The 20062-nt window shown below is 27.0% G+C and overlaps 2 long non-coding RNA genes and 1 other non-coding gene across 3 annotated transcripts; 2 read left to right on the forward strand and 1 right to left on the reverse strand.

Annotated features, from left to right (window-relative positions):
• The first annotated feature begins 348 nt into the window (after positions 1 to 348).
• On the forward strand, positions 349 to 5675 carry LOC112720474 (uncharacterized). The gene is made up of 7 exons (XR_011874746.1): positions 349 to 2796; positions 2888 to 2942; positions 3031 to 3168; positions 4466 to 4532; positions 4778 to 4993; positions 5175 to 5202; positions 5276 to 5675. It is a non-coding gene; the product is annotated as an uncharacterized lncRNA (long non-coding RNA).
• TRNAK-UUU (transfer RNA lysine (anticodon UUU)) lies at positions 1063 to 1134 on the reverse strand. Its single transcript has one exon. It is a non-coding gene; the product is annotated as a tRNA-Lys (tRNA).
• Positions 5676 to 6949: 1274 nt separating the features above from the next.
• Positions 6950 to 8020, forward strand: LOC140180779 (uncharacterized). Its single transcript, XR_011874747.1, has 2 exons — positions 6950 to 7259; positions 7769 to 8020. It is a non-coding gene; the product is annotated as an uncharacterized lncRNA (long non-coding RNA).
• The last annotated feature ends 12042 nt before the right edge of the window (positions 8021 to 20062 follow it).

Here is a 20062-nt window from a genome sequence, read left to right on the forward strand (position 1 = left end):
ATTTGACAGACAAAACTAACAACTTGTATTTAAGCACATTCAAAAAATACATATACACTTAACTTTATTTTACCAACTTTCTTTTTTTAACATATGGGCTGATACTGTATCTTATCAAAGTTACCATTGTTAAATGAGAAATGAACCTTATTCATTTTCAAGTAATATTAGAAAATGTAATAAAAATATTATAAATGGTAAAATATTTAGCACTTATCTATGAGCTCCATTGATAAGTGAATAAGTGATAACTGATATGAATGTCTAAAAATAAAATTGTAATAATAATTTAAAAAAAAAAAAGAACATGATAAATGTATGTATGCTAAGCTTTCCACGTGTAGATAGATACAACGTGACACGTGTCCGTGGTGGGTTGAGTATTTGGAAGCTCACATAGTTTGGGAGATTGAAACAGAGAAACAGAGCCTTATCCACTTTCTCACACATTTATTGGATCTCAATTCTCAAATCAAATCTTAACGCTCTTCTGTCTTCTCCTACTCTTCTCTTGTGTTCATGTTCTCCTCTCTCTGTTTCTTCTTTTCAGCCATCAAATAACATAAGGAGAAAATAAAATCATGGGAGTTAGGATCGTGTACGGGCTGTTGTTCCTGTCGGTATCGTGCGCCTGCATCATGTTTCTTGATCTCATGCTTCGCCCTGTCTTTATCTTTGCCTCTTGATTCATTAATCATTTATATTCTTCTTATCATGGGTTAGTTTTTTTTTTTTTTCTTTTTCTTTTTTCATCTTAATTGAATACTAGGGGTATGTGTCTGATAGATACAGAATATAATGAAATTATGTACCTATTACAAATTTGTAATTTTGTAATACCATATATGGAACAAAATTGTGTGATGTGTTGAAGAACTGAACTTATATATCAGGATTGGTGTTTGATTTCATCATTCATCATGGTTATTACTTGTTTTCTGCTTATGATCCAACATTGTTTCTAGTTCTAGATCCAAAGGAAAAAAAATGGGATTTAGATCATGTGATTAGATTAATCATGTTATGTTAACTTGAATTTAGAGGATTAGAAAATGAAAAACACGCCGTCTGTGGGGATCGAACCCACGACCACGTGGTTAAAAGCCACGCGCTCTACCGCTGAGCTAAGACGGCTTTGATGTTTGATGGTTTCTAGTTTTTAAATTTTGAAGAGTAATTTGTAACATGATTATTTCCACCCTAATCATTTTCATTAGAATTCTCTTTCCTTTGTATAAATTATGCATAGATAATAGGTAACTTTTGAGTTAATTTATATCTAATTGATTAACCATGTAAGGAATTTTCAACAAAATAGTATGAAGATAGTTACATCTATCTGTCTCATCACTTATATAATTAAGTGTAATCATGGTATATTGTATCTATAAAACGAGGACAAGAAACTAACATAAAATTTCAAATTCAGAAGAGACAGGTAAAAGATTAGTTGCTAAGAGATTGGTTAATACTTGATAAGGTAAACCAATTATATAAATTTAACAATTTTATATCGATAATTTATATTAAAGTTAGACTATTATTGAATTAGAATATAATACTTTTTTTATATTTTATTAATATTAAAGTACAATTTAATTTTCTTAAAAAAGTTTATGTCCTTTTTAGTTTTATATAAAGTATTTTATATAAAATTTTTGTATTAATAATTAACAAAACGTAATATTTTTCAATTCATTTCAACATATCGATCAAGAATAAAGTTGGAAATGATATATATTGTATTTGGATGTATTTAATTATATGTAAAAAAATATATTTAACTTTTATTTAGATATTATTAAACATAAAATGATATATATATATATATATATAATAAATTTCAAATAAATATTAAATTCAAAATATATCTAATATGAAAATATTGCAACTCAATAATAAAATGTCTCTTTTTACATATTTTTTTTAAAGATATATATTATTTATTGGAGCTAAAAAAATAATAGAGAACCCAAAATTAGAAACGATAAAAGAAGTGGGGCCTCCCAAATAACACTAACACATGTGCCAAAACAAAAAGAAACAAAGAGAAAGAGTAACGAAAGAGTAAAGTAATGTAGTGAAGCATTCAAATACGATAAACCAAAAATTCAAGCAAGTCTTGCTTTCTGGATCTCGTTTGTTAGTTTGTGGGAGTCTTGAGCCAATTGATTTGCATAATTCATTTCCTTGTAAAAGACGTACCAAGTTTTTGTCTTTCAGCAATTCTAATAGAGTACTAATAGAAATGTGTTTAGTCAGCATCTATCAGGATTCTCAGCTCTGCGCATGCAAGCTTTCTACCACCAATGGAAGAAGGACTCTGGACGATCACTCCACACATTTTTATTAATCAACGCTAATCTCTAAATTGTTGTAGAAAGGGATATGGTGTAAATCTCGTTAAATTAGTAAATAATTATTCAATAAATTAGCTTTTAATAAAAAAGATTTAGAAATATAAATATTATATTAAATTAGAATAGAGTTCATCAAAACGAAAATTTTGACACCAATTTTAAAAAAATCGGTCCAAAATTGAACTGAACTGATTGAATCGGATCTAAATTGGGCCTGTGAACCCAACCGGTTCAGCATTTAAATGAGCCTAAAGCTTGTTTCCTTCAAATAAACACAACAGAAGCAGCAACACAGCACGGAGAAGAAAAAGGGTCCGAACCCTCGTTCCAAGTTCAGAGCGACGTAACTTCCTGATCCGAGCTTCGATCGCCGCATGGTTTGCGGCCACGCGTCCACCGCGTCGAGCTCTACGTCTCTATCAGAACAATTTTATAGGTAAGCCATTATTTACTCTCAGCCACTCTTTTTTTCCAATTTTTGAAAAATTGGAAGAGATGTTGAATTTCTTTAATTTCTGATGTTTTAGGATCTAATTAGCTTGAGAAAAACATTCATTCTTCCTTATATGAAGCTTTGGTAAGGTGAGAAAACCATAATTCTATTTTAATTTCACTAAATTTGAGCTTTGAGTATTGAATTGGGTATATATGTATTATAAATGTGTATTAGGTTGTGAATAAATAATTGGAGCTTGGAATTGTGAATATTGGAACTTGGTGGAAGCTGAGCCTAGTGTTTACTGAATTTTGGAAGGGCTGTGTTTGTTTTAAATAAGTTGCCTTGATCACGACGAGAAAATTGGCCAAGGTATGGTTTAGATTTCTTGCATTTAATATGTAAAGTTCTGTGAAAACTTAGGTTAGATAACCATAGGATAGGCTGGAACGAATGTGTATATAATTATTACTTAGCATTTTCTTAATTAGTTGATTTGGTTGGATGTTTGTGTGAGTTGAGTAGCTTGATGATTATAGATTTGAGAATGTAAGTTTATAGTTGATAATGCTTGATGAATTAGTGGTGATTTGGTGAATTAGTTGATGATTTGAAATATGATTATGGTGGTGATTGTTATGGTGATAAAGAGGGTTATGTAGTGTTGATTTGGTAGGTTTGAAAGTGTATAAAATGAAACTTTGAATTGAAAAGGAGGTTTGGATTTGTTTGTAAAACTTTGGTTTTGGAGTGAGCTTCTGCGGGCTATAACTCAGCTTCCGAAACCCCAAATTGATTTCAAGTTGTTTTAAATGAAAAGTGAGTTCATAAAGTTTATGTCGTTTAAAGAACGGAAGAAAAACGATTTAAAACGACTGAGTTATGCACGTCTAAAAGTTTGGTGTGGAATATGTTAATGTCCAAGTGGTATTTACCTGGTTCTACAACTTTCTGGTTGATCCCCTTTTTTTAAGAACGTACATCCACACGTACGCGTGGCATGGAATTTTGGCGATACGTACGCGACTGGTCCCATGCGCACACGTGACATTAAATTTTCACCCACGCGTATGCATGACAAAGGCATGCGCGCGCGAGCAGCAGTTTCACACTCCCACGCGCACGCGTGGCCCCTATTTTAGCAAACATGATTTTCAACGTTTTAAACTGTATTTCAAACTTCTAAACCTATATTTTCATTCCTTTAATCATTAATAATATTGTTAAACTTGATATTCATATGAAGTTAGGAAATGGGGATAACTTGGAGATTAAGTAAAGCTGAAAAGTTATTAATTGACTATGAAATGTTACAAATGATCATGTATGATACTTGGCTTAAATGATTAGATGATCTGAGATACGAGATTCCCTGGATTAGATGATCATGTATGATATTTGTTTATTTGTCTGTGAAATGCTGACGGAGTTGGAGGTATGGAGGAATGACAGTATGGGACTTAGATTTAAGGTTAAGTTAAGTTAGGTTTAGATACTTTTAGAAAACCACCTTTTATGACTTCTGTTTAATACTTTATGCTCTATAATCCGAGTGCGGCGTTCTAGGATTGTCTCTGGCATTCCCAAGACCTTATCTATTATGTGTGTGGCACCTTTACCATACTGAGAACCTCCGGTTCTCATTCCATACTATGTTGTTGTTTTTCAGATACAAGTCGAGAGGCGTCTCGTTAGGTGTCTGGGCTCCTGAAGCGAAGTGGTTACTGGATATATATGTACTTAACTTTCTCTCCGCATAACTTGTGTGTGTTACTTTGTATCTTTGACCTACTTTGTATCTTTGACCCTTTGTTCTTGTTTTTTGTTACTTTATACTTAACAGCTATATCTTTCTTAGTATGCAAGATATCTCGTTTCTTGGGCATCGCGCTTTTATTTCGCGATTTTTATTTCCTCTTTTCTTCAAAGCTCCTAGTATATTATAATCTTTCTGCTAATATATGTACACATTTTATTTTAGAGGTCGTAATACCACACCACCTCTGTTTTACCGCTTAAGGGTAAAGTTCAATGTGGTAGGATATTACACATTGAAAGAGACGATGGCAGATGGTTTCTTCTTGGATTAGGTAGCGAGAGTAAGTGCCAGGAGTGCCTGAAAATCTGCTATGCAATAAACTTGTCAACAGGAGTATTTCATGTAAACATTTTCACAAAAAAATCTTTATCTTGTGAGGTAACTTTATTTTTCATAGACTTTCTCAATTTTTGTGGTTTTAGAAAGATTGGGGGCATTAAAAAAATGGTGGATGGTGGAAAGAATAGGCAATTTTATAACCTGAATTTATCTCGTATGTTCCTAATTTGGATCAAATCTAACTAATTTTATCTTTCCTTTCTGCTGGTGTTATTGATAGGATTTTCGAGCTAATGGCCGCAGTAAAGGTAGACTCTATTACCGTTTAGTTCTATTTTTGTTCAAGAGTCATTAGATCGCTGACTAGAACAGATTCAATAGAGTGTGGGTTAGTTGTTGCTGGAAGCCTAATAAGGGAACAGTGAACGACATCGGGGGAGGCAGCCAAGAATCTTAGGTAATTATGACCGACGATCCAGAGCCTATTCTTCGTGACAAGCCTTTTTCAATTACTTTTCGGCCCTCCAAGATGCTGTACCAACCTCAAGAAGGTACATTATTACCTAACTCAGCTCTCAATATATCACTATATCTGAAGTATTTGTCCTTTAGTAATCTAAAAATAGTTGAATTAGGATATTTAGTAATTCGTCAGCACTGTTTTTCGAATAAAACTAGATTCTGTGTTCACAAATCTTTTATTTCGAACCTATCTTTTTTTTTTGGTTTTGTCATAGTATCCCATTTAATTCATACAATTCTCGTTTCAAACCTCATTAGTCCCACCAAAATTGAGATGCCATTCTGTGAATCTCATTGAATAAAGTATTTGAAAGTCTAAAACAAGACAATAAGTTAAACGTTAAATTTAACTTGTTTTCATATTCTAAAGTTGGATATAATAAATATTAGAGATATAATCATTAATTTATTTTTTTGTCAGTTTAAATTTTTTAGATGAGTAATTTTATAATATAATATCAGAATTTTATATTTGAAAGATTTTGAGTTCAATTCTTAATGAATCTCAAAAATTAAAACAAATAAAGGATTAATTTATATCGTTATAGAATTAATTAAATAGTGGTTAAATATGCATTTATTAACCTTTGATTGATGATTTAGATAAACTGAAATTTATATCTAGCTTTTATAAATAGTATTTAAATATAGTTTCTTAAAACCAAGTTTTTATGAATAAGTATTTAAACATTTCCCTAAATCCATTTAAATTTATTCAATTGGATCATTTTATTGGGATAATCCTATTCTAATAATATTAGATGGGATAATTAAGAAATCTATTTATATGGAATATATATTAAAATATAAAATATATATTAAAATATAAAATATATATTAAAAATAAATTAATCAATATATATTTATACATAAATATAAAATTACTGATTTACCGTCTAATTTTTTTTTTGTGTAGATATAAGATTTGTGTTAAGACTTAAGAGACTTAGATATACATGTTATTACCTACCTATTGATACTATTTTTATTTTTAACTTAATCTCCATAAAATATTATTGTGGTTTTCCTTGTAGACCTATACATATATAGCATAGGTTAACAAATAGAATATTCTATATTCAATCATTTTCATAGAATGATTGAAGAAAAAATTTGGTAAATTCATTTACTCAAAAGTCAAAAGTAAAAAAAGAATACCAACAGATCCTTCAAGAAAACCAGCTATAATAATAAATGAATCTATACTCCTTGCTACTATTTTAAGGATATTTAATTTGTTTCTTACTTGAGGTAAAAGAAGTTAAATTAACAATTTAAAAATCTTGTTGGATCTTAGCTTTTCATGATTAAAAATAGATTACTAAAAAATTCAACTTATTGACTATTAGTTTGGACATATAATTATATATATTACCATGAGACATATCATAGTTATCATCATCATCATCATTATTCCTTCAATCCCTCACATTGTTCTTCATCACCATCATTTGGTTTTAAAGAAGAAAAAAAAATGGCTCTAACTATTCTTGCCATATTTCCTTTCATTGAGTACTATGCAATATGCACATCATCATTTTTCTTAGATGATTATTGTGCTTGTATATGTTAGCTATATTTTTTATCTACGTGTAACTAAAATTCTTCACATGATCCCAACCAAATTTAATTTTAATTTTTCAATTAGAACAAATAGCTAGAAAGAGGGAGAAAATGGAGAATAATAGTTCAATGAAAATTGGAGTCATGACTGTTTTTGCTGTTTCTGGAAGCATGGTTCTTTTGATTCATCAAGTTCATAAGCATATGCTCAAGAATTTCATGGAAAAATTTGAAGTCGAAATTTGTGGTTACACACCACATGAGCATAAAAACTTGGATGGTATGTATATTATTATTGTTAATTAATTTTGGTTTAATTACTCTCTTTGGTATTTATAATTTTATCAAATTTATAATTAGATTTTTATATTTTTTTAATTGAATCTTTATATAATTTTTTATTTTATAATTAGATTATTTTTAATATAAAAAATATTATAGTTAACTGACTATTTTTTTATAAATTAAAGATATCTACAATTAAAAATCTAATTAATCTTTGACCGTATGTTTTTTAAAAAAAATATTTAATTAATTTTAATATTTTTGACATAAAAATGTCTAGTTATAAAATTAAAAACAGTGTATAAATTTAATTAAAAATAAAATATAAAAATTTAATTACAAATTTAATAAAATTATAAAAATTAATAAAATAATAATTAAACCATTAATTTTTCATCAATAATTCTCTTATAGCCTTTTTTTTTTCTTAATTGATATCTTATATAGTTGAAAAGAATGAATTAATGAAATTAAATGATTTCTGTTATTTTAATTTATGTGTAGAATCTCCGAAGAAACATCAAATAAAGAAGAAGGTGCGGTTCGCTGAGTATGTGTTGGTATTTCCAATAGAAAAGAAACAACATATTATGAAGGATGACAAGGTTTTAGTTGGAGAAAGGGTTCAAAAATGTGGGTGTCACGAATTGAAAGATATCATGCCATTTACTAATAATATGTATAGGGGAATTTTGAAACATAGGAATTGATTATGGTTGCGGTTGTTAATATATTATTAATTCTTTTATTCTTTTACGAGTGATTTTTGTTATATTCAATAATTGTTCTTTAACTTTTTTTTATTTATAAAAATTTGTCAATAGTTTTTTTTTTTACGTATAAATTCCTTTTTCTTAATAAGTAACAAAGTCAAGCTCAAGAGAGTAGAATAAGACGAAATAAATATATATACATAAAATAACAACATTTATTTAGAAAAAAAAAGTAATTCAAGAAGATCTTGCCTTCAACATCTTAAAGAACCTAGAGTCATTCTATTAAATTTTTACTCACCTCATAATAATTAAGTTTCAAATACATAGTTTTGTAAGATCAATTTAATTTGAATTATTTCCAATGAGTTATAGATCAAATAACATAATTTTTTCATACTCATCTTAGAAGTCGTGGGTTTGAGTCTGGACTCTCCTCGAATACAGGAGGTAGGAGTTGAACCCGAGACATTTGAGATGAGGAGGGTGCAGAATGCCATGTGAGCTAAGGTTCATTGGCTGAGTTACCCAATTTAATTTACTTTATTTTGTTTTCTTTTGGACCTTAGTTCTCCAATAATACTACACAGGCCTAAGCCCACAAAAAAAAATTATAAAAACAACCCAGAAAAATAGAGAAGGACATGATCAAGGTCAAACTTGAAAATAATGGACAAAAAAAAAATCGATAATCAATCATAATGTTTTTTATTTGACCTATTTATCTAAAGTCAATGATCATCCTGTATTTTTCTAATAATTTAAATCACGAAAATTTCAAATTGAACTCCCAATCCATTTTCTTTTTGCTATAAATGCAAGTTGGAAAATAAATGGAGTGACTGATGAGAGCAGACTCATAGGACAGTTGAAGTTAGACAAAAAAAAAGGACACAAATTAAACAAGAAAATAGTCAACATACACCATATTAGATAGAATTTTAATTGAATTTTTAAAAATTTAAATCTTTTAATATTATAATTTTAAATAAATTAATTAATTTTACAAAATTATATTAAATATAACGATTTTACGATTTAAATATTATTATAATTTTATGTTTTATATATTTAATTTATTTTTTTAATTTCACTAAAACTTCAACTTTTTCTATCTTGGTCAACTGTTCTTATCTAATACAAATTATAATGCTGTTTTATTTAGTGCCCACTTATGCTTCCTATGTGCTCGTCATTGATATATAGAAAACTAGAAATCTATAAGGTAGCATTTGATAAAGAGACAAAAACTGAAAGATTGAGACTGGGAGATAGAAACTAAAATAAAATTTAGTATTCTGTTTGGTGTAAAATGAGAGATAGAAATTGAAACAAGAATAAAACTCTAATTTAATTTGCACAAAGGATAAAATTGGAATTAATTAATTGAAATGAGAATATTTTAGGTATAAAATGTTATTAAAATTTCAGTCTCCGTCTCTAAAAATTTCAGTCTCCTGTGTCTTTACTTTTTGAAAGTACTAAAATACTGAAATTTTAGAGACAGAAACAAAAATTTTAGTACCAATTTCTGAGCCAACAAATATAATACTGTGTCTCAGTCTCCTAATCTCTGTCCCAGTACCTCAAAACAAACGCTACCTAAGTAATAACTGTTAAGCCTAATTAATATCTCCTAATCAATGGTTTATTTTGTCCTTCCAAACACTATCAACTAATCATCTATCTACATATACATTAAACTTCAAATTTGATTGATTAACAATATAAATCAATATTTTATACACTTTTAAGAAGCATTAGAAAAATTATGGCCTAGGATAAATTCTATATATATAAGTATATAACACCTGGTAGTAAAAGTTTGTTGAAAATATTTTTTTATGAGAAATTTTTTTTTCATAAAAAAGAATGTATAAAATATCTCATTAATTATTTAGCATAACTTCCAAATTTTAATAAATTAAAATAACCTTTTATGAAATATTATTCTCTCCTTCATAATAATAATAATAATAAAACAACATATTCAAGTTGGGGATGCCTTATTTATTAAAAAAAAAAAAACGTTGGGGTGCCTTGTCAAATATTCTACTATTTGAAGAATATTGAAAAGTTAGACATACACCACTGAACTTATGCACATATATGAATTACGTAACTCAAATAAATAAGAATAATTTTCAATTGCAAAATTATTCATTAATCGGCACTGATACTTTAGTTCGAAAGTATTTTCACGAATCTTATACGTATATAGAGGTAGCAAAAAAGTTTCAATTAGAATTAAGCAAAAAATGTCTCAATCATATCTTATACGAATCTTATACTAATATTGAATTTCATATATTATTATTATTATTATTATTATTTGAGAAAAAGATTGTTGTATTTCGTTGCTATTTCTAATTTTGTAAAATTTTTAAAATAATCAAATCATATATTTCTATGAACATAGTAATATATAAACATAAATATTTATATAATATTATAGAAATAATATTACACTAATAATAATGAACTAGAAATCTAGAACTAATTTATAAAACAATCCGTTAATGAGTTATAGTTCAAATGACATATTCTTCGCTCTATACTTATCTAAGAGATCGCAGGTTCAAATCTTCCTAACTTTAATAATTAAAAAAAATTATAAAACAATACCAATAACAACTTTTATGTACGTAATACAATTTCTAACCATGCATATATTTCTCAATTACAACTTCAAATTTGAAGTTTATGTACTTTGTAGGATTATAAACAAATAAAAAAGATTTGTATGTACTAAAAATCAATTATTAAATTAATTTTTATGTATTTATATATTTTTTATTAAATAATCAACAATTAGAATAATTAAATTTATTATAATAAAATAATTAAATTTTTAATAAATAAAATTAATTAGTTATTTATTAGAAATTTAATTATTCTATTATAATAAATTTAATTATTCTAATTGTTGATTAATGACTTTTTTTTATAATAAATAAATAAATAAATAAAAGGCAGTCCTAGCTTTGAGGTATTGGATAGGAACAAATAAAAGAGAAAAGCCAAACTAAATTAAGGGACACGTAATCTTTGATCTCATCTTTAAGGGTTCCAAGGCCCTACATGGCTACATGGAACACCACTTATTCTCAAACTTAAAACTCCATTACTTAATTTAATTAATTAGTAGTTCTTATCAACCACATGCGTTTTTTGCAAATATGGAAGTTGTGCAATTTGAATTCCCCTAATCTTTTGATTAATTGGCATAAGTAATAGTATCTATGAAAATTTGATACCATATGGAATTCGAATTTGGTCTTTTCTCTACACACGGAATAATATATATGATGATAATGATGATGTTGACACCCATTATTATTTCATATTTTCCATATTAAATTTATTATTTTAATTTTTTTTGTGTGATTAATTGCTATGTACTCTGCGTGTAAAGTGATGATTACACAAGTTGTCGACATTGGATATCAAATATAAAAATATAAATTGAAAAACTCTCACACCCAACTACCCAAGTTGATTTTTCTGTGTGTCACACTTATTAGTTGATTATTGTATTTTATTTAATTAATCATTTTGTAAAGAATCGATAGTGGAATATCTTAGGCCTATGATATAATGTAGTCTTTAGTATGAAAAAAAATTCCAAAAATTGATAGTAAAACTGGAAAAAAAATTTATTGAATAGTAATATTGTAATACACGTTAAAATAAAACTGAAAAAATTATTGTGTAAGGTTAAAAAGAAGAATATAATTGTAATTAAATTAAACTACAAAAACAAAAAACAAAAAAACTAATGTCATGTATGTGTGGCTAAAGTCCAAATATGTGTTCTGTAATATCCGTCACTAAAAATCCGTCACTATCTGCAATCTAGAAACTTAAATACAGAACCCTCTTAGCTGCCATTACGTGTGCTTGGTTTAAGGCCATGTCCTAATCCAAGATTAATTACACCTAATTAAATAACTTATAATTAAACAAACCCAACAAAAAAAAAATCAATTTCATAAAAAATAATAATAACTCTACTATTATTGAATAATCAAATTTCTTACATTAATATAATTAGAACTTTTTATAAACAACAAATAAGTATTTATATATGATGATTTATTTTTAGTATATATAAAAAAACTCAACTAAGAAACACCATAATAGAAATTACCTTAACTGTCAAGAGATTAAAAAAAATAAAAAATCTATTTTTTTTTTCTAAAAAAGGGTCATTAACTCCTTATTAGCTGCCTCATCAAGATCCTAAATACCGATCAAATTAGTGGTTATGTTTTTTTTCAACTATATATAAACACTTCTCAAATATTAATTTTTCTAAATCCATTTCCTCTTTTCCAATCCTCAAAGAGACAAACACCTTTTGTCTCCCTCTACAATTAAATAATTCTCCTCCTCTCTTGCTCCATAGCCATGGATGAAGCTTAGGTCAATGATCGATCTCTAACATAGAGAGAGATCGATTTCAATTTTCTTCAACCAAATTTACAATATTTTTCACACCCCATTATTTTTATTCTTCCAATTCAGAAAAAAGTTTCAATCTTTTTTGTTGGGTGTGTCAAAATTTGATCAATCATATAAAGGGTTGAAGAAGGCATTGAACTAAGAAAAAAAGTACCAAAATCCAAAACCCCATCATTTCCTTCCCCCAAGAAGCTTCTCTCTCCTTGTTTTCCGTTACATAACGGTTATACAAGGTAGTTAAAGTTAGTTACAAGTTAGTTACAATCATATTTATATTTTGTTATGTCCAATATGATTGTTCTCAGGCAAACATCCTTTAATAATCATCGGCACCGGCGACAGCAGCAGCTCATCCATGGCGGCCAAGGCGGTTCCAAGAAGTCCGCCGGGACAAAGATCGGAGAGGTGATCGGCGGCGCAACCGCCGTGTGTTGCTGTTTTCCCATTGGTTTGGCCAACGTTGTGTTCCTTGCTATTTACAAGGTCCCGGCTGGTCTCTGCAGACAGGCGCTGGAGAAAAGAAAGCAGCGCCGTCGACTGAGACAAGCCAGAAAAGAAGGGTTGTACCCTCCAAATCGTTGCTATAGCTACGCCTTAGACGAAGAATTTGGAGGTAAATTTTTCGGCCGCGGCGGCGGTGGTGAAGAGGATGTAGCTAAGAAATTGAAAGATGAGAAGTTGGAAGAAGAAATGATAGACAAAGAGGTTATGGAGCTTGAGAAGGAGATGTGGGAAACATTTTATGGCACTGGGTTTTGGAGAAGTTGTTCTAAAAGAGATAATTCATCATCACAAGGTTTTATTAGCATTGTTTCTGGTCCTAATGCTCAAGTTCATGATGCTAAATATTGTACAGAATTTATCTAGTGGTGAGATTTATATTTATCAATTTTCTCTAGCTAATTTATATTTATTATTTTCTGATCTTTATTCTATAATAAAAAATTATCTTAAAATAGCAATTTTTTGTCTTTTTAATATTACCATTATTTTAACGAGTAAAAAAAGTAAAAATAATGTATTTGATAAACGAAATATATATAGAGAGAACAATTTAGAGATTATGACTAGCATAATTTTTGTAGATACATTAATTCTTTTGATGAACTCAGGTTGAGCACTCTATTAAAGTATAAACCTTAATTTAGAATGAAAAATTTATAATCCAAAATTCAAATTAAACATGATTGTTGTCTTCATCAAGTAGATATGATTTTTCTAAAGGAAGGTTGCATGGAGAATTTAAATTTGTGTATAGGTTTGGTTTATTATTTTAATTTCTCAAGTAATATACTATATAAGTGTGGTTTCTAGGCATTGATCATGATGATTTTGCTTGTTTTGGGGATTCTCCATTGTTATTCAATATTCACTCTATTAATTATTGATGTACTCTGTAGTGTAATTAAGATCCTAATGCAATAATTATATATACTTCTCAGATAAGCTATTAGATTTAAGGGTCATCAATTACTTAGCTTTTTTCTATTAAACTTTGTACCTTCATCATTGACAATTGAATAATAGAGGGAACTTTGTCACATTAAGAAAGCGTTTTTGACTACTAATGCTAAATTTATTGGTATATTCTAAACAAAAATAAAAATTATTAGATGATTTAATAAATTTTACTAAATTATTATTTAATAATTTTTAATTATCAATCTCACATGAAAATAACTTTACGTAAATTTTTATCCTAAACAAAATGTGAAGAAAATTAAACGAAAAAATAGATAATAAGATTCTCTTCTGCTATATGTGGATCAAGAAGATTTCATGTGTTGACTTTGTTTACCAATATGCAATTTTTTTCATTCTAATTAAGATATGTTAAAGCTAATTATAAGGGAGAAGAGATGAAATATTAAGTATTAACACTATTATTATATTGTCCATGGCTTGTTGGATTGTCTATAATAGGAATTGTCCGTACAGATATATCTTTTCCATATTGGAATTTATGCCACTTCTTATTCATTGCTTTTGTAGAGAGAATCATCAAGAAAATATGCAAATTCTTCTTGATTAAACATTTATACTCTTTTTCTTATATGCCACTTGATGGCTCCTAGCATTGATATTATTTTATTTTTCTTTTGGTTAAGAACCACAATAAAGCAAAACAAATAGTTTAATTTACGATTATGACCTCATTTTTATTCATTTTTTATATTAAGTAAGGAACAGTATATATAATTCCGCTAAGAAGACAATAAAAAATTTTAATAATGTATACAATGAATTAGTTATTTAGTCCAATAAAAATAAATAATAAAAATTATTCTTATTTAATTATTTCACATCAAATTTTAAATTTTAAATTTTCAGATTTTAAATTTCTAGTTTTCAAAAAATCCAATTAGTTATTTCAAAAAAAATAATTATCTCAAATCCTAATTTACCAAAACATTTCACTCCAATACCTTTTTCTTTCTCAACCGGCTGCCACCCCCACCTTCATCAATAATCATCCCACTTCATCCCTAGTAAAAATAATCATCCACTTAAGGATAAAAATAATCATCTCCATACCTAATGAATTGAACATCCAACATATTTTAATTATATATAACTAAATTCAATCCAATCAAAATAATCATCCATATAGGAATTAAAATAATCATCGGTATACCTACTAAAATGACCATCATAAACTGACCATTGACGTAGAAGAAGAAGGAGATGAATGAACAGAAGAAGCAATCACCATAATCAAACTAGTTGCAGGGGAGGCTGCACGGCCGGCGGCGAGTGGACAGCGCGAAAGAGACTGTCCGGAGTTGGTGCGGCGCGGACGTTCGCAAAAAGGCTAGGCGGTGGAGGCTGGACGTATGAAAACGTCACACTAGTATGTTCCCTATGTGACACGAATGAAGACGTCAGAGGGTGAAACAATGCCAGTTGGGAGACAGGCTTTTCCGATTGGAACATTCAGGACTGCACGAACGACACAATCTTCGCGACGGTGCGCACGGTAGCGTCTCCCGAAACTATGTGCGATAACGGCTGTTGTAGGTGGCGGCGTGGCACTGTTGATAGAAGATGAGACTGGGCGAGAAGCAATTTAATTCAAATGAGAGAGAGAGATGCAATTTTGCATTGTTCACTGTTTTGAATCCTTATTTGGGTTGTATTTCAAATTGAAAATAAATAATAATTAATTAATTTAATTATTATTTAATTTTAATTACAAAATTATCTCTATTGTACACTAATTAAATTGATTCTCCATATTTTTTCATATATATATTTTGTTAATTAAGTAAATTTTAGTCTTTTATTTATTATATTTTATATCAATTATTTAGATTTATAATTTAAAATTTAAAATTTAAGATAATTTAATTTTTATTTTTCTTTTTTAACCTTTAATAAGATCAAGTTAATTATTTAGAAAATGGTACCATTTTTACTTTTTTTTTTCAAATCGCATTAGCATTCATCTATATTATAAAATAATTAAAAAAAAGGTTGTGAAGTGAAGTTAGGTTAATAGTTTTAATACATTTTTTTAATTCTAACAATTGAAATGGAACTTAAAATGTGAACAATACATCAATCGTCCATATGTATATTGAAAATTTACATTTTATGTGGAAAAAGACTCTATTATCATATCACAAATCATGTTTTTCAAAAATTTTCAATGATTAAATAGAAAACATAAATGTTTTTACATCTAATGATACGTGCACGCAATTAGTCAACTAATAATAATAAGTAACATTTTCCTTTTCTGATACTCTTAATATCAAGTTTAATTTGAGTTATTCTTATGATAAAAATAAGCAACCACAATTTTTTTAAGCAAAATAGTAAGATATTATCTAGTTGACAAAAGAAAAGGCAATTTTAGAGTTGTTTTAGAGTGTTAAAAAAATGGAAGTGTGCTTTAAAGGATAGCAAAATAAATACAAGAAAAATCATATTATTTACACACAAAAAATTATTGATTAATTAGTTATACTGTGTATTGAAATATATATTTGGTGCCTCATAAAAAAATTTATTATACTACGAGAAATAAATATTTATTTATTATAAATTTAATTTTATTATAAAAAATTTAATTATTCTAATAACTAATTATTTAATTAAAAATATATGTAAATAAATATGTATAAATAATATAAACAATTATCCCCCTTATATATGTAAATAAAAATGTATAAATATAAAAAATAATTAAAATTTACTTTATTTAACATTTATTAATTGTTATTAAAATTAATAAATATTAAATAAATATTAAATAAAATAAATTCTAATTAATTTTTGCTAATTTTATTTGTTATAAAATATTTTCGATTTTGCAATGCCCTCCTCAGTAGAGAGTAACACGTGATATCAAACTCCCAACATTATTATCATATGATATCAATATCTACTTTGGTTTAAAAGATATTTGTATTAATAATAATGTGGTGTACATAAGACACACACATGATGAAAAAGACCTTAAAAGAGATATTCTAACTTGTGAACACACCTTGTCCCTTCGTTTCTGGTTTTAGGCACACAATTTTGTTTAGACATCCATCACAACCATCATCATATCTTAGGTTTCATTCTAACAATGACATTGTTACTTTTAGTTTTTTTTTTTTTTTCCTTCACAAATATTGAATAATGTTACCTACACATGAATAGCAATGAGTCAAACCAATTTAGATTCATCCAACACTCAATTTATTTATTTATTTAAACAAATATTAAAAATTCAAATACCATCTTTAATTATATATATATATATTAATTTACTAGTTAATAATAAATTCTTAAATAAAATTAAAATTTATAGTAAATTAGTTTACGACTTGCAAGATTTGAGTATATTTTAGAAAAAAATAAAAATAATAAATAAATCTTTGACTTTTTATTTTGAAAACACATAAATTCTTTACTAGAAAAATCTATGTATATATTTTCTGTTTATAAAAATTAATGACTTGTATTTTAATTTAATAAAGAATTTATTTGTCCTCATGATTAGGTGTAAAAAAAAAAAAAAAGAGTATAGTGTGTCACTTTGGAAATGGAAACCAAAGTTACCCTTTGCTTAGTAGTAATAGCTAGGCACATGAAAGGTCAGCTGCGAACTTTTTATTTTTAATATTGGAGTAATAGTGTTGTTTTTTTTTTAAATGTGAATTGTTAAAGTATTATATTCAAACGTGAAATTATTTAATTAAAGAAGTAGAAATTAGACTGTCTGGTTTATTAAAAATATAAAAATTGGATCGTTCGATTTCTAGAGATACATAAATTGGACCGTCTGATTTATGTTAAAAAAAAATTAAAATACAAAAATCGAACCCTTCAATTTTTGTATTTTCTATAATTTTAAAAACATCAAAAATTATAATATTAAAATATATCACCAATTCTATGCGTCAGGTTCAGTAGTTGAACTCAGATATTTCAATTGCATCAAATTTTATTTTATTTGGTGGCATAACGAATGTGACATTTCAACTTGTCTTACCAACATGTCTGCTTATACTTCCATGCATACCTCATCATATATCTTCTCTAGTTCTCTTACCCCTCTTTTCTCTCTAACTATTTCGAAAAATAATCAACTAATTCAAAAATGTCAATTTTATTTATAAGAAAGGGGGAATAATAATATGTATAATATTTTTTTCCCCCTAGTATCATGCTAATTTGTCTTTAGCTGGTGTACCTTTTTATTATTATTATTGGTCCCCTCCGTGGGTAAATAATCCATCAATTTATCTTTTGACAACTCTACTATTTGAGTATTTGTGATAAAACTTGCATTAGGTAAAAGGGTAGTTCTAACACGTTTTTAGGATTAATTAATTAATTAATCAATCAATTAATTAAGGATTTCGTATTTGTTTTTGGTGGAGAAAAAATAGAGATAATGTTACCCTACCTTGATAGTAAGTTAAAAATCAGTTGTTAAGTATTTGTATATTTGTTTTTTATATTTTTTATTGAAGTAATTAATTATTATCAAGATAATGAAAATTTTAAAAAAATTAATTTTTTATATTAGAATAAATTTGTTTTTCATAAATATAAAAGATTAACTACTATTATATTTTGTACTTTTATTTTTATTTTAATTATAAGTTTGAATTTAACTTCATTGTATTATTTATAAAATTTCTTCAAGTTTAATTACAAATGTGAATGTGAACGCATCCTATATTCTTATATGAATAACTAATTTTTTAATATTTGTGTAGATTATTAAACTCAAATATATAATTATGATAATGTTAGAGATATAACTACTAATATTGTTTTTTTTTATCCGTTTAAACTTTTGAAATAAGTGGTTTCATAATCTGATATTAGAACTTTATGTTTGAAAGATTAAGAGTTCGAGTATTAGAGATATAACTATTAATATTATTTTTTTCTACTAACTTAAACTTTTTAGGATGAGTAATTTCATAATAGATAAAGTATAAATTAAAGAAGTCAATTATATATATAGAAAAATTATAATCCTTAAATACTTATTTTAATATTTAAAATTTGGTTTAAGCAGATTATTGCTCACACTTCACAAAATCTTTATCACTATATATACTATAAAGTTATCACGAAAATAACACTTACTAGGAATTAATGAAGACATAACATATACAAATGTAAATGGAAAAAAATCAAACAACATATGGATGTAAATTGTTAACATGTGAAAGGGTCATATTCAAGGGGTAGATAGATATTTGATGGATTCATCTTCATAAATGGAATTGTGGTCCAAAAAGTAGCAATTGTCAATTCTACTAACCAAAGAGTATAGACATTCATAGTGATAACTACTGGCCCCTGTTTCAGTGAGTTTTCAAGCACAAAATCCAACCCTAATTAATGAATAAAATTAAAAGGAAAATAATAAAAATAGTGTGTATTGTGTCCAACTGTCCATACATTTTGAGGGATCATCAACAGTTTTGTGGCAGTTTGTAAGAGTCATAACTTAATTCACTTTGTGTAACTCTATTACTATTAGACATTTGGCATAAATTCAATGATGATGGTGATAATAGTCTTCATCATTATTTCAAAGTTGTCATTTCTTATTAACAAGGAGACAAATTTTCTAAATATCTTAGTTGATCTAGTAGTAAGTTTATTTATTCGTTTAAATAAGTGTCAAAAGTTTAAATTTATTATTTAATTGATGACAAATATTATCATCAGATCTTTTCTCTCTTCATAATCCATAATTTATTTTTTTTTGTCTTATCATGTTTCTCTTAATAATAAATCTTAGAGAAGATGAAATTATAATTTTAAAATTTAAAAATAAATAATTATTACTTCTATTTTGTCTCTAAAAAAAGAAAACATATGCTAGATAAAAAATAATAAATTAATTTTAAAATTGTGTGAATACTGAATAGCCAATAGATTTTGTTAAGGTTTTTATGGAAAATACAAAAGTAAAAATTTTATTGAAAAGATATAATTTTGGAACTACTTCTATTTTATATATTTATTATTAACAAGTGTTTTTATGACACTTATTAACAAAATTCATAGCCAAAACCCAAAATTATCCTTACATGAAGCCAGTTTATTTTAGGTCTGAGCTAAAGTCTTCATTTTGACTCTTTTTTTTTTTTGAGTT

Source organism: Arachis hypogaea, chromosome 2, assembly GCF_003086295.3.
Source record: "Arachis hypogaea cultivar Tifrunner chromosome 2, arahy.Tifrunner.gnm2.J5K5, whole genome shotgun sequence".
Lineage (NCBI taxonomy): Eukaryota > Viridiplantae > Streptophyta > Magnoliopsida > Fabales > Fabaceae > Arachis > Arachis hypogaea.